This window comes from Balaenoptera borealis, assembly GCF_965194805.1.
Source record: "Balaenoptera borealis genome assembly, chromosome: 4".
In the NCBI taxonomy this organism is placed as follows: Eukaryota; Metazoa; Chordata; class Mammalia; order Artiodactyla; family Balaenopteridae; genus Balaenoptera; species Balaenoptera borealis.
Window position 1 is genome coordinate 140,295,868 of NC_138861.1, and position 16,675 is coordinate 140,312,542.

Genomic DNA, 16,675 nt, shown 5'->3' on the forward strand with positions numbered 1-16,675 from the left:
AAAGATTCTTCTGAGGATACAAGTAGACTAATTAAATTAAAGGTACCTTTGTGCTTCTTAATTACTTTCATTTCTCCCGGAAAGGTATTATATGAAATTTCACAATCATTCTATAGAAGATACGATATAAAACTGAAGAAACTAAAACATTCCAACTCTATGGGATGAAATTTAGTTAGAAATTAGACATCCACAGCTAAGTATGTATAAAATAATTCTATATATGTTGTACAAAAGTAGAACTCATTGCATACAGGTGGAAGAATGATTTACACATCATTCTTTGAATGTTTAGAAGGATTAGATAATTAATTGCATTGCAACTCTATAAAGTATAAGAAATTCTTTACAGAAAGAAAACAGGTTTGCAGCAAACCAGTAAGATAAAATATACATGGAACAATTAAAAAAATAGATTGAATAAAATCTGTAATGGTATAATTTATCCATCCATGTCTAAAAATAAAATCATCCATTCAAAGTAATTTTCTTTACAAAAGAACTTCATAAAAACTTTACAAACTACTTGAATATATAAATGTGAACAATTATTATCAATAATGTAATTTGTTTTTAACTTCACATAAAGGACCACTGTGTTGAAATAATTCTGAAATGTATTAAAATGCCTCTGCCTTATTAAGAGGAATAAAAGCAACAGCATGTAACATTTTCTTTGTCATCATTAGGACTGTCACATGTGTAGCACCTAATTGAATTAATACAGTTTCTGCTTCTCTGCTTCCAAACCTAGTGACACTACTATCTATGTCTTCACTATCATCCATCTCTCCTTTCCTAATCTATATACAGCTATAACCTAGAAAGAACTAGTGGTTCTCAAGTTGCATACTGTGACTAGCAGTATCACAGTCCCGCCTTTCACGTGAAAACATTTTTATCCAGATCTCTATAAGTACTTAGCACAATGTCCCAAACATAAAGGAGTTCGTTTCATATTTTTCTTAATAAGTGAGTAAATAAATGTGTGAAGTTAGTAAGCAAATAAATAAGCTTGGCAGATAGGCATACTGGTAAAAATCAAACAACGAAATTTTAGCAGGACAAAATCATCCAGAGCGCTACAAGGGTGAGCATTTTGCACTTACAGGTTTTGCAAGGACAGAGGACATAACTTGTTCTAAGACCACTCTTCGTCTAATTATATAACTGAATGAGTTGAGAGAAACCCTATAAAGTGTGTACAGGCAGCACACCTATACTATTAGCAGATAGCACATTCTAGAAGAGTCCATCATACTGACATTTAGCATGGTTAAGCCATTTTCATTACAACTTGAATGCAAGTCCTATTTTTGCAAAGGTCAATGGAGGTACGCTCTTAAAGCAGTCAAATTTGACAAAGTTGTTTATCATCGGTTTCCCTGTGAAACGTACTTGCTCAAATAAGTCACTAGACATTTCTTTGCTTTAATTTCTTTATTGTTATAATTGTTTAACTATTCCCCATGGAAGACAGGGGTTTTGTTGAGGCAACCAAGAAATTCTTCTAAAGTCTCCTGCTGGGGACTTATTATCCTAAATCCAAGTTTTGCTTCCACCAACACATCTGGCTTAAATACTGCCTTATGTTTCTGGTGGGGAAAAAAAAAAAGCAACTATCAAAAAATTGAAACCAACTCGACATCCCATGCAGACATACCTTTACTTTAAAAACCTTCTTGTCATTAAACGACAGAGTTGTTTTAATGGTTCTCCCACTAATTCAGTGTTAGGGGCAAACTGCCTAGTGGGAAAACATTGAGTTTAGCAGCTGATGAGAAATCTACTTTAAAGCAACTCCCGAAGGAAACCTTAAAAAAGAACATGTAGGGCTTCCCTGGTGGCGCAGTGGTTGAGAATCTGCCTGCCAGTGCAGGGGACACGGGTTCGAGCCCTGGTCTGGGAAGATCCCACATGCCGCGGAGCAACTAGGCCCGTGAGCCACAATTACTGAGCCTGCGTGTCTGGAACCTGTGCTCCGCAACAAGAGAGGCCGCAATAGTGAGAGGCCCGCGCACCGCGATGAAGAGTGGCCCCCACTTGCCGCAACTAGAGAAAGCCCTCGCACAGAAACGAAGACCCAACACAGCCATAAGTAAATAAATAAATAAATAAAAAGAACATATAAAGTTGTGTTTGTTTTCTCTTCTCATGGCAAAACAAACATGGGCACTCACTAATAACCCACTCTACTTCATGTCAGAGTTCTATTACTGTCACAGATTTGAGGGGACAAAAGTCCTTAATTTTAAATTAAGAGATCCTGTTAAACCGTTCTACTTTTCCTATTCTCCATGGAACTTTTCACCTTCTAAGATACTAGATTATTTATTTATTTATTACACACACACACACACACACACACACACACACACACACACAAAGTTGAGAACATTTGTCTATTTTATTCATAATGTACTCCAAGCACTAAGTACTAAGGTACATGGGTAGGTATTCCATATGTATTTCTTGAATGAATAAATGAATTAATCAACCAAAAGTTCTTGCCATTTTTCATTTCAAATTCAAGTTACATGACGGATTACACGTTATTAGCTTCTGGAGGGCCCTATAGTTAATAAATGTGAGTTCATAAAAGTAAAAAGGTCTAAAATCTAGATTATAATATAGGTCTATGCAAGCACAACCTAAAGAAATGATCATTTTTTTTCTCTTAGGCCCTAGCCAAATATGCAAAATAAGTCAGCTGTACTTATATTGCAATACCCACATCTTGAAGATGTTTATTTATTTTTTATTAAACCTAAGCATCAATAGTGGGAAGGACTGAGATCTCAACCAATATATTCTTAAAAACATTTTAGGGAGACATATCCAGTGGGATTAGGTTAGCTCTAAGCATATTTGTTTCAGGTTAAAGGATACTCATACTTAACTTGCTATTTCACTCAGAAGCTATCAGGAGAGTAAATTATTCAAAAATAGGGAGGATAAAACCTGGGGCCCACTGCATTTCTCCAACCCAAAAAGGAGACCTTGGGTTAGTCTCCTATTTTAGCAGATTTTCATGGCTTCACTTTATTTTAAAGATGAACTTAGCTCAATACATTTAGCCAAAGTCTCCTTGGGTTTCTAAAGGTTTATTCCTGTTTTAAACTCCAAATGCCTAAGAGCGTTCAGACTTCCAAATGCTGGAGAACTTATACCTCATCAAAAAACAATAAATTTCCTTGGAAAGCACTTTAAAAACATTCAAGCTTAGAGAATTTATCTTATTGACCTTGGAAAAGGCAGGAAAAAAAATCTGAAGAAATAGTTTCTATCTGAATTTCTTTTTCTGCTTATTTCATATTGGAATTAATCATGCTTATATATCAGCTTGAGAGAACCAAATGATCCTAAAACAACTGGCCAGCAGTAATGTGAGCATCTGCAAGCAAGCACATTATAAAAAATTATATAAATTATAAAATTATAAAATTATAAGCTACATATGGGCCAATAATTGCAAAGTAATTGAGTGCATTAAGATGAATAAACAAATTATGATGGCAAAGAGGACAAAGCCAACAAACAAATAAGAAATATGGGAGAAAACATAAATAGAAAGTTAGGACTGCTTACTTATCCATGGTAGTAGTGTGTAATGTCAACCCTACACTGATAATTACTGACATGTCTCTGGGTAGGTGTCTGAATCTACTCAGCTTTCAATCTTCTCCTCTATACCTGAAGAATTCGGATTAGATAAAAGGATTTTAGTTTAAAAGGGAAAGGGGTGTGGTATTTCACAAAGTTCAATAAGTAAAACAAAACAGGAAAACTTGCTTGCCTCTTGGGCTCTCACCCCCACTGTCCCTGCCCATCCTCCACCCCTCCCCCACTTGTCTGTGGGTAACCTTCAGGAAACCCTGGATGCACCTTGTGAAAGTCGCTGGAAGGAATGGTTTCAATGGACTGCTGTAATGCCTAACTTTCTTATTCTCCATGAGATGCCACAATATGGCTATCGATCGTCAATTTAACGTTTATTGTTTTGCTACATCATTCATAATTGTATTATTGTTCTCATGAATATAATGCATTTAGAGTAGATAGCAGGCATAAAGAATAGCAATTTTGTACTTAACATTCTCAGAGATAGCTATCACACCTCAGGACATTAAATCAAGGAAGTATTGCATTTTTACCACTTAGCAGTCAAATCATATTTGCCTGTAACTTTAAAAACAGAAAACGTAAAGAGACAGAATAAAAATTTCTGTCTTTGGTTTGAGATATAATTCTAAAAATCCTTTCAGCTTTAAAATTCTGATTTTAATACTAAATCAACTGGTCAGTGAATACTCTTTCTAATGTATCTTTATTTAATAACATTAAAAAGAAACAAACTTCTTAACAATGTTTCAAAATAAACCTGATACTTACAATACTTCACAAGAGCCCTCTCTTATCTAAGGGAGTTTATTTGATGTTCTTATATTAACAACAAAAAGGAAGGAGGAGTTTAAAATGGGGCTAAAATGACAAAAAGTTTAAATATAAAATTGTTAACCAATTGAAATATCTTCTATATACTTGCAATAAAACATGGAATTTAGCTGTGTATACTGCCACCTATAATTCACTGAAATATAACACATTCTTCTCAGATAGAAGGAAACGCACAGATGTTCCTGAACACAATAAAAATTCTACAGGGGCTGTGTAACCATCAGCAATTTAATACAGCAGCACCATATTAAAATGATGTCCTTAAATGCCATAGCCTTTATTTTTTCCTTTATCCATTTTATTCATAATTATTAAAGTTGAAATAAAACTCTAACAGCAATAACATTTCTGCCTTTACATCTAAAGCTCACCTTCATATGTGGGCAAAATTTAAGAGCACAGAAATAAATAGAGGAGTTCTTGTTACAGTCTCTGATCTGAGAATCAGATCTCATGTTCCCATGCATGTCTTTATTTTAAACATAAAAACAGTACATAAGTTATGAGAATGCCAGCTAAACCCAAACGACTCACTTTAAGGAGGAAGAAAAGGAGCAGTTTTTTAAAGGGACATTCATTTTAAAATTGTAAATAAATTTTCTCATCTCAACAGAGCTTATTTCAGATGTGCTTTTAAAAAAGAATCAGGATAACGAATAATAGATTTTAAAAATAAATCATATGTTCTAGGTTGATATCTACTCACTTTCTACCTTTCTGAGATAAACACAATCTTAAAATATTTTAATTCTAGAAGAAATACAGTGATCAAATAAGGAACAATATACGAAAACATAAATTAGAAACAAAAAACTTTTAGAAAAATCCTAATGTGAACTTCAGTAAGAAACAACCATAAAACAACCAGTAACTTAGGTTTTTTTTTTTCCAATCAGAAGAGATTATCAAAACTATCTACGCATGTTAGAAACAAGTCAGCGTTCCAAAAGGACTCTCCACTTGGAATCCGAAAAACAGGTCTCACTATTTAAGGACTCACCAACTGAAAGAAGCCTCTTCCTAGAGTTTCTAGAACCTCAATACCGAAAATTAGGATTATTTTTTTATCCTGCTAGTGAAGATTATACAGAAAGGCTAACAATCCTAATTCCCCCTCTTCCCACACCAATGTCAAAAGGGACTCACCTTGCAATAACATAGATGTCCAGAACTTTCGAGCCTGGATTTCCCCTTCTAGACTCTCCATCTGTTGCCACCATCAGCAGTTTCAGCTGACGGATGCTACCTAGCAGTAGGTCCCAGGTACTCTCCACTTGACGAGCTTCCCATTTCTGCCGTCCCTCAGATACTTGTTAGGGGATTTTTTTTTTTTTTTTTTTTTTTTTTCCCTGCTTTCTGGAGTAGACCTGAACAACACAACGTTAAGGTCTTTTAAGAAACCTATCTGGATGGGTGTAAATATTCGACATGTGCAAGTATCTTAAATGGAAAAGGAAGTTATGAAAAGGATAGTCTCACCAACGTGCCCTCAGGAGAATGGAACATAAGTACTGAGAGACTGATTTCCCATAAATGCCTGATTTGCATAAGGCGGAAACATCTCCTGGCCAATGAACAGCCGCCATCAATCCCACTCCATCCTCAAGCCAATGAATTTACAGCTTGGACTCCGGCAGGACTCCCGCTCTTTGCGCTCCTTGCTCGTAAATGCGTCCCGCTTCAGACCCTCAACAGACATCCCTGTAGGCTGCTGCGGTTTGTGTTTTCCAATTGTAATCCTTTGCTATTCCCAAATGAACTCAATTCCTGGTAATTCAAGCTTGCCTCAGTTTACCTCTTTATTTAGGCTGCCAAATACTATTACAGATCTAGTTATTCCATGGTTTTATATTTTGAGTTAATGCTCAAATCCATCTGGAGTTCATTTTTGTATACTGTATAAGATGAAAAACTTTAACCTTTCCTTTCACAACAGACATGGAACTTTTCCCCTGTAAATCAAGCAAACATATAGGATCCTTCAACTTTGATCTATCCTGTTTCACTGATATGTTAATATATTTTCTTATACGAAAAACATGGTTTTTAACTACTGTGGTCTTTTTTTAATTACGTGTGTGAACCTGTGTGTGTACCTTATATTTATACTTAAACCCTTTCATTCTGGTCAACTAATCCCAGTTTTATTAGCCTGTGAAAAACCTCTCAGATTACTCTTAATCCTGCATGTATAAAATAATTACTAGCCTAATTACAGAATTATTTCTAAACTCCATAATATCTAAACCACAAACAATACAGGTCTGTTAGTTACGAAAAAGGAAACTGGGGAATAAGAAAAGAAAAATATATGTATACTATGGTGATCAACAGTCCTTTTTTGGAACTGACATTCCTTCATTTCAGGAAACTGAAGAACAGAGAAACCAGAAGCAAGATGGTGTCCCCAGCCTTCCCTGGTGGCAAAGTGGTTGAGAATCCGCCTGCCAATGCAGGAGACACGGGTTCGAGCCCTGGTCCTGGAAGATCCCACATTCCGCGGAGCAACTAAGCCCATGCGCCACAACTACTGAGCCTGTGCTCTATGAGACCACGAGCCACAACTACTGAGCCTGTGTGCCACAACTACTGAAGCCCATGCACCTAGAGCCCGTGCTCTGAAATAAGAGAAGCCACCGCAATGAGAAGCCCGCGCACCGCAACTAAGAGTAGCCTCCACTCGCCACAACTAGAGAAAGCCCGCGCGCAGCAACGAAGACCCAACACAGCCAAAAATAAATAAATCAATAAATTTATTAAAAAAAAAAATACAGTGTCCCCTCTGGCTGAAAATTCAGTACATTGCTTTGAATCTATCAAGTCAATCAACCTTTCTTTTTAACTTAACCCTGAAACACTTCTAAATTATATCTCCTGATTCTACCTAAGGCAGCAAATGCCCTCCCATATCAGCCATATTTACTTTTAACATCTAACATTCTAATCGCAGAAGACTCCTTCTTAGCTTGTCATTCTGACCTTATAAAAGGAATAAAACAATTCAGAATACTGGCCATTGTACTTACTCTGGTCATAGTTATACAGTCAACATAGTATATATGAAATAAGATGAAAACTAGAAAACAAAGAACATTATAATATGGTACATCACTTTTGAATAGTAGCAGTTCAGAGAGAGAAGGAATGCATTTCATGAGTTGTAAGTGAGAGATCAAGTGTTTTGAGCACACTTGTAATGTACAGTGGATTTTCCATTTTAAGTAAGGTTTCTTTGAAATAACCAACTTAAAAGACCTTTCTCAAATACAGATTATTAAAAGTATAGCCTTTGGAATTGAGTATAATACCTTAGACATATTTTTAAGATGAATAATAGTGGAAAGTTAAAAAGTCAAGCATTCATTCATTTAGTCAGCACGTCTTTATTAAGCATTGATTATGCAACTAACAAATCTATCAAAAGTGTGACTGTTCACCTGAATGTTTGTTAGGTTCCTTGGGCTTAAGCAATACTTCTCTCCCTTATTCTGCCCAGCAGAATGAAAACATGTTCTTGTTGTATTAGATACTTGGTTAGGTAGTCTAATCAGACAAGATTCTAAAAATATTTTGAGAAAAGCAGCTATCATCACTTCACCATTAAATTAGAAGCAGCAGCCAAGATTCTCAGATATATATGCTAATGAACAAGCAATGATATTAGGTTTTATCATACTTTTAAGGCTGAGCATTGGCCATTAGCCCAATCCATACCAAAAGTATTACTCAGGTGTGAATGCTAAATGAGGATCTCACCCATCTCTGCTGACCTTAAATCTGACCAAGTTCTTGCGGGTGAGGATGGGGAGTAATAAATCCAATGAAACAAAATTGAAGCTGCCTGGCATCATAGATTTAAGTAACTAGGTCCAAAGTCAGGATATTGGCCTGTAATTGAAAAGCTTAATTTGCTGTTCTTATGATCTCCGTGGAAAAGCTTTTTGCTATCACTATTTTCACTTCTTTACTGTGCAAGTTCCTTTAACCTGCTTCAGATATTTCTTTCTGCTAATCTGTAGTACTATTGCCCTTAAAATCGTTAACACAAACTGCCCTTTTCTGGACATCTTTGTTTAATTAAATGTTTTTATTCTAGTCTTTTCTTTACTCCCCATGCACTCAGCATTCATAGTCATTATATGTTTAAATGTATTTTCCATGCTGTTTAATGCAGTTATTAAAACATTTTTATGCATATTCTTTATCAAATTGAGGATGAATTCTGGAGAAATATATCCATGATTTACCTTGTTTTCCATTCTTTCAGTATCCCTACAGCTGTGCTCCTATCACACGAGCACCAATGCATGTTTTTGTTTCTAAAAGTATAAGAAGCTACCAAGGAGAATACTAATAACAGCAATGCTAGACAGAAGTATAGCAAAGAGGAGAATGCTGAAGAGAAAGTCAAATACATTTGAGGCTTGAGGCTCAGAACTGGTCATTCTAATAAATTCATTCTACTTTAAGTGATTTTCACCAATTCGTTTTTAATTTTGAGAATTTTAGTACTCATCAGCATGAACACAGTAGTAGGTACTAAGACTCTACGTCAAGGAATTGGAGGAAAAATCATGAATATGTCAAGTAAGAGTCCTTTAATCCTAAAATTTTGATAAATATAGAAATTAAAAAATGGTATTTTACAATGAAACACCATGTTTTCATCAAAATGATTTTATAAATCTACACATAAGTTTTATCATATAAATTAAAACTTACAGAAAATTTAAACTTACCTAGAAGAAAATAAAAGTGTTAAAGCAACATGATTATGAAGAAAAGCTCATTGATTTTTATGTTTTGATGCTTAATTAAAATTTAGTTAGATTGGTCTTCTTCAGTTATTATTTGCATTCTCTTTAAAATGATAATCTCCTGCAAAATAAAGACAGTGTAAAGTTGTCCTCAAAGTAAATACTTTAGTTTGTGTTTCATGAAGAAAATAAAACCACCAGGAAAATCAATACTAATTATTCTCAATAAATATCTTAGTTAAGGACTATCTCATTCAAAAAAATCTTGCTATGATAATAGTTAATATTTATTGAAAGTCTACTATGGGCTGAGAATTTTACATATATCATTTCAGTTTAAGCCTCACAATGACTCAAGAAGGTAAATATATCATCATATTCTAACAGATGTTTAGAGTGTTTAACACACTTTGACAGTGTTTCAAAGGAGTTAAGTAATTTGGCCAAGTTCAAATATTTGGAGAAGCAGGGATTTGAGCCCAATTTGGTTTAATACTTCATAATTTAATGTATCATCACCTGCCACAGTTGGGTGCCTTCAGAAATGAGTAAGATATAGAACCTACCTTACAGGGCCTACATTACACATATTCTGAATAATTGGGCACACTTCTAGAAGATATATGATATTTTTCTTCTGTCAGTACTTATTACCAAAACAATAATACATATTTTACTTACAGTAAGTAAATAAGATTCCATAATCACCTTCCTTTGGTTATTTCTTTCCATATTTAAAAATGTTTTTAAGTCATTTCCTTTCATTTCCTGCTGGCACAAGATTGTCACATAAATTTAATTGTTTAATTTTCAGCGATTTCAAATTAAAACAATTTTTCAGAGCAACATTGAAGAAATTAGTATAAAATGATGGTAGAAATTTTGCTTAACAAAACACTGTTTCCCTTTTAAAGACAAGTTCAGAAATATATTAAAAAAACACTAATATCTGCTTTGTGTAAAATGGGTACACTTCTTAGTTCTTCCTAGCTGTTAACAATCCCTAATAAACTAAATGAACAGGCCAACACTTCTTGGGCCATTGATCAACATGGTGTGTTTCAGGAACGGATAAAGCAGAGGTGCCTTCCTTTTGGACATGTTTGTTTTATCAATTTCCATTTTCAGTCATTAAAATCCCTATGATTCCCATGCCAGGCACTTCAGCATGAGAAAGAGATGGATGGTTTGTAATCTCTTTCACTTGTAAGAAAATGTATTCAAGTTTTGGTTTCCTAATAAAACCTCAAAAGAAAAAAAAAAAACCCTCCTCAAATATATTCATGAATTCCTTCATGGCTCAACTCAATAAGGTACCAGCCATTTTGACTAGCATAAAATCAGTACTTCTGTTAGTACAAAAACTGGATGAACTCCATCTTTAATCTCTAAATTAATTCATTTTTTGTTTTACCTCCTAAGTAAATTCAATCAGATAGGCTAGGAAAACATCATGGTGTAGTAAAACGAGAGTCAACCTGAGCATCAAAAGGCCTGGATCCGAATTTTGTATTAATTTGGTGAGATATTTAAATTCTGAACATCCTAGTATCCTTACCTATAATGTTGGGATGATATTACCTGTAGACATGGGGGAAAATACCACAACTTATCTAAGAATGCTTGGCATATACTAGCTGTTTAAAAACCATGAGTCACTTTCACCTAAAAAACCCCAAGAAACTGCAATCAAATAAAGCATTTTACAGTATAGCATTGCCAAGTCTATTTAAATAAGACATCATAGAAATCAAGTTTCGTATAGAAAGAGTTACAGTAACTAAACAAACTGAGAGAGATACCTTTTTTTAACTGAAGTATCTGCTTTACTATTTGTTCTGTTTACCATTGTAATTCTAATTACTAATGTAATTCTCACTCTACGTTTCATATTCTTTCCGTGGTGCCTGTCTCCAATAACGTTTTTCAAACCCTTAAGAAAATAATGCTATGACTTGTAACCCTAATCACAATTTGAGTAATCTCATTCTGTATTCATAAAATCAAGGGGCATCCCCTTAAGAAAACAATTTATACTTTCCAGACAAACACTAGTATTATGTTGACTGTATCACTGTCAAATAAGAAGCAAACTCCCCGGGGAAGAAAAAAGAGACATTTCTAGACATCTTTTCTCTTACTCATATAAACTTAATCAGGGCTTGCAATTAATTTTTGAAATTGTTCTATATAGACCTTAATGTTTAAAGCTTCATTTCTACCTCTGGGCCCCATCAGTAAAACCCATACATCATCCCTGTTAGCAAAGCAGCTGGCTTTTTAAATGTGATGTCTTGTAGTTCTTATTTACAATCCTAATCACATCATTGATTTCAGTAATCTTCAGTAAGAGTAATTATTAATGCTGTCAAAAGCAGAGGCTGGGATTCAATTTTTTCTTTTTTTTTTTTAATAAACCTGGATCATTAAGATTAAGCCTAATAATGTGACTCTAGAGGCCTCTGGGTAATTAGAAGTTTCCTCTGGTTGAGTATGTAATACAGTAAGGACAACGTCTTCACTTAAAATTCTACACACACCCAAAATATTTAGTTATATAAGCCACAAATGATTAAATAAAAATGCTAGGAGTAGTCACTCATCATAACACAGAAGTAACTAAATTTTTTTTCAGACAGGCACCACACAAAATTTTATCTGATGGAGTATTTTTCTGTAATTTAAGACAGCCATAGATCTATTTTGTCTACTAATGCCAAAAAAACTAAGGCACGTGAAATTTTTACTCACTCAGGTGTGTCTTTAACACCCTAAGGATTAAACAATGCTCTAAAACAAAAGACAGGATAAACCAATATGAAGAGGATAAGAGACATTTTGGAGAAATCAGATATTTCACTATCCAAAGCAACTTTTAAGAAAAGGATAAGATGAGGTAATTCATTTTGATTTTCAGAAAAAGAGGTCATGATGTAATAAAGATTGTCATTCTGTATCAGATCTCTTCATTTACATTTTGAAAGAAGGTGTGGAACAAAACATAAGTTTCCAAAGGACTACCTATTTGTCACTAAAAGACACAATATGTGAGGGAGCCGACAAGAATGTTACTGTGCTCAATGTTGATCACCCACCCCATACTCAGGAAAAATATATGTATTTGGAACCAGTATCAAACACCGTTGCCTAATTTAAAAATACTCCTGGACTTCTTACTGATCAATATCTCTTATAGAAAGGATAGGAGTATAGCATCTGAACTGAAACAGTATTATTAGAAAATGATATCGTGAGCATTTAGGATGTATAATTCATGTTGCTTTCATTTGCTCAGACCATTGTAAAAATCCATAAATCATTTTCTTGTTCATGTATTGCTTAAGTGCAATTTGTCATTTTGCATTAAAGGGCTGCTTCAGCTCATCAGTGCTTTTAATTCACTGTTTAGAGTTTAACAAAATGCTGGCCCTGTCTGATAACCGAAAAGACACTGAAATGTGAAGCCACACCAATATTAACAAGGTTAAACAAAATGGAGAAGAACGGTTCTACTTCGAATATCAAGTAACACTTATGAGCTAGTATTCTCAGCCCGCGAAACGTGGGTTGGTTTGTTCTGTTGGGTCCAAAGGATTAGAACACAGTAACAAAAGAGTTACCTGAATGCTTACAATAGCATGTATATGCTATAAATCTTTTCCAGAAACTCTAGTCAACACTCACTCTACTGTAGATGAACAAGAACGACCAGTGTGGCATTGGCTCCAAAGCCTTGCCTTCCCACCTCTTAAGTTAGGTTACATTACTAAGAATAAACTGATTTCATGGTTACCCATTCGAGATGCAATACACTCCAGATACTTTGCATTTGCTCTCTGCACTGTGCTTGCTGGGAATGACAAGTGCCAGAAACCACCCAGCTCAACCCTGGCAGGGGCCTGGCATTTGAAAGACTCCTTATTGACAATTAAAATTTTTTTTCTTGCATTTCTTAAAAAAAATTTTTTTTTCTCTCAAAGCTCTGGGCACACTGCAATAATAAGAGGATTTAGGAACAAATTGCTTTCAAGTCAAATTAAATCACTGCAAACACTCATTCATCCAAACGCTGGTTAACAAACTTGTTTCCCTCCCGCCTTTTACAGAAAAGGGTAGGGAAGAAAGCAGCCCGGTTAGCTGCTTTCAAAGTTTGTAACTATGTACATAAAACGCGACGGTGAGATCCTTAGCGCCGCCCTCCCCATTCGGCTGCCCTTAGAGGACAATGAAATAGACGAGGGTACATAATCACTCACACACCTACCAGGATTTTTTATGAAAATTGATTTTGATAACCCCCCTCCAAATAATAATAGCTACTTTCCCCATCTGCTTTAGGATACGATTTGTCTGGGCCCAGATGGTTGGCGCTCCTGGAGGGGGCGTGGGGTGGGGGGAGGGTTATGTTAGGAATTGGTTCTCCCGGCCGGTTTCAATAATTGGGGGGGAGGGGGTCGAAGGACGCTGCATTGCACTATATTCTGCACTTCAAAGAGGTCGTCCACCCCCCCGCCGAAGCTGTTATCTATGTAATCACGGCCTCACTAAATTCTGGGGTCCGCCGAGTGAAAAAGGAGGGGGGCGGAAATCTGCTGGATTGACACAGCAGGGAAAAAAGTACACGGGTTTCATTTCAAAAGCATTTTTAAAAGGCAGATTTAAAGTGTGGTTTTATTTCGTGGGTGACGGGTGGGGGTGCTGTTTAAGGTTCCAGAGTAAGGAGGCAAGTAAGGCAGTAAGGGTGCTGATGCCAATGTCTGAATCTTGGCCCGGGACAAAATGCTCCTGCAATTGCCCTTGGCCAGAGCTACCCAGACGGAGGCGGACGGCCAGGCTCGCGTCTGCTCTCCCAGGCGGAAGACCCCGTCGTCACCCCGCCGATACCACGGCGCCTCGGAGACTAGAAGTCAGAGGCGAGACCTCTAGAGGACCCCGGCCGGCGTCGCCGGCGCGAATGCAGGCCTCTGCGACCCAAGAAATCCTGAAGAGCCCCCAACAGGCCAGCCCTGTCGACTGAGAGCTCCAAAGCGAAATTCTCCGGCTTGCCCTGTGCTGCTTTCGCCGCTAGGAGACGCCTGTAACCCACGTTTGCGGCGAGAGTTCCCCTTTCAAACACAACTACCAAAAAAAAAAAAAAAAATGCAGCTCAAGTGTTAACAGTGGATGTAGTGATTATTTACAGGCAAATCTGGCCATCTCTCCACGCTCTCATCTCCACCTCGGGAAGCTCTCTGGCTCTCAGCGAACGTCCAAAGTCGGCTCAAACTTCATCTACATCTTGAGAGCACAAACCGTCTCCCGCAAACAATTTCCGGCTCTGCATTGTCATTCAGCCGCATGTCTCTCACACGCAAACACGCGCGCTCACGGGCACACACACAAGTGTTTCCGTATGTACAAATGAAATATTAGAAAATTACCGTCATTTAAAAAATGCTTCAGGATTCTGATGAGTCAGCTTGAAGACCTCAAAACATGTCATTTCAATCCTGCAGATCTAAAGAAAAAACAGGGAGGGGGAGGGGTAGAAAATACAGATGCAACGCCGTTATTAATATTCAGATACACTATAATCTCCTTTTCATTGATCCACAGGTCCTTTTATAAACTGACGCTCCATTCGCAGCCGCAGACGTGATGCTAAAATCATTTCAACTGCAGCGGTTTTCGGTTGGCTTTGGCCAATCGTCAATTTACTGCAGCTGGAAAAGGATTAGCCATTTTTGCTGGCATCCTTTCCTTCTAACCGCTCAAAGGCAGGACCCATCTCCATGAAAGAGCCAAGGTTGGGGGGGGGGGCTAGGGCAGCAGGCACGCGCTCGCGGGACTCGCAGGGGCATGCCTCAGTCTATAATCACGCCCATGGCCACTCGCCCTCCTTAATTCCCCGCCAGGAGGGAATGGCAACGTACCTCGGGGTCGGGGAAACGACTCTCCTTTTCCCGCAGGTTGTGGCGGTGTTGCTCTCAGGTCATTTAGTACCAGGAAGCCCCAAGGGACCTTCCCATCCTGTGGCATAAGAAGGAAACTGAACAAGGGCTGCTTGCGTTTGAATAAACAACCCCTTACAGCCCACTAATTAACACACAATTATGTTTTGTGTTTTTTTTTTTATCTTTTCTTGGAGAATTAACATTCAATCCACTCTCTCGCATTGAAGAGTTCGCGCTCTATTTCAACTTCACAGGAGCTGGGTGCGTTTCCGCGCCGCTTTGCCCCCGCGCCTCGGGAGTGAACCCTCGGAGCTCGTCAAGCGCATCCTTCGGGACCTGGGAGGAGGTGTGGAGGGTACCCCGTTGGGGCTTACACAGAGCTGTGCGCTGGACCAGGAAGGATGGATGCGAGCACCGTGAATGTGCAAGCGCGTTCGCAGATACCCGCAGCGGCACACACTCTGGCCCCGCGTGTGCAGCGACTCAGCCCACGCACCCACCCCCGCCTCCGCCCGCGCCCGCGCTCGCCGCCGCCCAGCTACCCTCATCCAGCGGTCTTGCCCCAAGCTGGGCAAGAATCGGTGCTCCGGTCTAGCAGAGGGCGGCGGGGGTAGCTCTCCAATTGTCAGAATAAGTAGAAAAAAGCCTGTGCGCGCCGCCGCGGCGTCGCACTTGGCCGGGGGGACGCGCAGGGATATCCGGGGGAACGCGCAGGGATATCCGCGGCGCCTTGCAGCGAACAAGCCAGAGGCCCGCGAGGCCGGTGTTAGGCGGGCGGGCTCCAAAGCGGAGCTCAGATGAAATTCCTCAGTCATTGATCAAAGCGTTCACAGCTCAAACCGGGTCCCCAAGCGCATTAATCTATTTGGTAAGAATATCGTGGATGTACGTTTAGGAAGGGAAGAGGTAAGTCTAACGCGGCCGCACGTCTATAGGAGCCGCCAGCCCTCAACCCTGGGCTTGAATCCCGCGGCTTTTTCAGGACCCACCTAAGCTTCACCCCTTCCTACACGGCCCCTTCAGACCCTCACACTTAGTTTGACACAGGCCTTATCGTATCTGTTTTTTAAAAGTCCTGCCAATCTCCACCAGAGTCTCTTAATTAGGTAACCTCTGCCAATTAGTGGCCCCTCTGCAACTTTTTCCTGTTCTCGGTGACTTATTTCCACGATCAGTAGCAAGGAAAATACCTTAAAGGAAAAAGAATGTTAGCGTCATTGGAAACCCCGCTCCTGGGAGAGGATACCGCTGCTGCTATTATGTTTTCGCGTTTGCTGATGCAAACAGGGGAACCTCTCTATTCCCTCGCCATTACCTGCGGCCGGGGACTGGGAACTTTCCGTGGCAGAGTCCCAGCTAGCGCCTCGGGACCTGCCGGGCTGTGGTCGCTCTCACACTCACACTCACCCCGGCAGCCCGGGCGCGGGTTGCATCCCGCCCGGCCCGGTTGCTTGCGTGACGGGCCTGCTTGACGGTCAGGTTGGCCAGTTAGCGGTGGCTCGGTGGGTGGTGCTCCTCAGCGATTGG

At 38.6% G+C, this 16,675-nt stretch overlaps 1 long non-coding RNA gene across 1 annotated transcript in view; it reads right to left on the reverse strand.

Annotated features, from left to right (window-relative positions):
• Positions 1–16,542, reverse strand: part of LOC309627684 — a 484,892-nt gene extending 468,350 nt beyond the window's left edge. Inside the window, exons 1-3 of the long non-coding RNA XR_014243910.1 lie at positions 16,464–16,542; positions 15,128–15,224; positions 1,815–14,712 (exon numbers count right to left, since the gene is read on the reverse strand). This is a non-coding gene — a long non-coding RNA (uncharacterized lncRNA). The remainder of the gene's footprint in view (positions 1–1,814; positions 14,713–15,127; positions 15,225–16,463) is intronic.
• Positions 16,543–16,675: the final 133 nt, after the last annotated feature.